Source organism: Myotis yumanensis, unplaced genomic scaffold (genome assembly GCF_028538775.1).
Source record: "Myotis yumanensis isolate MYYU_CA2020_CCGP unplaced genomic scaffold, mMyoYum1.0.hap1 SCAF_2, whole genome shotgun sequence".
Classification (NCBI taxonomy): domain Eukaryota; kingdom Metazoa; phylum Chordata; class Mammalia; order Chiroptera; family Vespertilionidae; genus Myotis; species Myotis yumanensis.
The window spans coordinates 57,756,926-57,758,166 of NW_027223753.1; the positions used below are offsets into that span (position 1 = coordinate 57,756,926).

The 1,241-nt window shown below is 41.0% G+C and overlaps 1 pseudogene; it reads right to left on the reverse strand.

Annotated features, from left to right (window-relative positions):
• Positions 1 to 339: 339 nt before the first annotated feature.
• LOC139001853 (cell division control protein 42 homolog pseudogene) lies at positions 340 to 910 on the reverse strand (annotated as a pseudogene).
• Positions 911 to 1,241: the final 331 nt, after the last annotated feature.

Here is a 1,241-nt window from a genome sequence, read left to right on the forward strand (position 1 = left end):
CCAGGAAAGATCGAGTAAGTCACTTAGGGACCAGATTCAGTAAGGCTTAAATTGTCGCTTTATTTTCCAGTGTTAACTTGCTTGTTCCTCAAGTGAAATATATTTCTTGTGCCCACATTCCTAGGAAGTGCTCGATGTGGTTTCATCCTTGAATATCTGAGACTAGGTGAGAAGATGTTAAATGGAAACTAGCTGAGAAGGAAAACTTCATCATTCTCTGACATGGATTTTTTTTATTATTGCAAAGACAAAATTTAATTTTTAATCCTTAGTTTGATTTAAACACTGTTTTTAGTACATGCTAATACCAGCCTTACAGAAAGGGCTCCGGAGAGATGTTCATAGCAGCACACACCTGTGGTTCTTCTTTGGTTCTGGAGGCTCCAGGGAAATCAGTATTGCTTCGTGAAATACATTCTCTAGGCCTCTCTGTGTGAGTGCAGAACACTCCACATACCTGACGGCCTTCAGGCCACCGGTTGGCTTTTCAGCATACGCTGGAGTGATAGGTTTCTGTTTGTTCTTGCAAGTTTCTCAATAGTAGAGGGGTCATCTCTGAGATCAATTTGGGTCCCAACAAGCAAGAAAGGGGTCTTTAAACAGTGGCGAGTTATCCCAGGCACCCATTTTTCTTTCACGTTTTCACATGAGGATGGAGAGACCACTGAAAAATAGGCTAGAAAGAAAACTGTGGATAACTCTGCGGTCATAATTTGTCATGCTCCTCTTGCCCTGCAGTATCAAAAAGTCCAAGAGTATATGGCTCTCCACCAACCATAACTGTGACTGCATAGTTGTCAAAAACAGTGGGTACACACTCAGATGGGAATTTGTTTGTTATGTAGGGTATCAGGAGACATGTTTTACCAACAGCGCCATCACCCACACAATGCCACTTACTTGTCTGCATTGCCGAAACAGTTTTCTATCCACTTTATTTCAAATCTGATGATGACCTCAGCTTCTCCACCGGGGTGTTGGCAGCACTGCCTCATTCGGACATGCATTTAAGAAATTCCTTCTGGCCCGCAGAGAACTTTTATCTTAGACCAAATTTGCGCTCTGTGATCATCTGTTATTCATCTCTAATTCTCACAATTTTCTCTCCCTACAGCAAAACAAGTAAACTTAAGCATTGATTAATAGTAAAAATATGTAGGATTAATCCATGAAATCAGGTTTCTAGGATTAGTCATAATCCAGGATAACCCAGTGGAAAGACACAGTACATTAAATGTGTC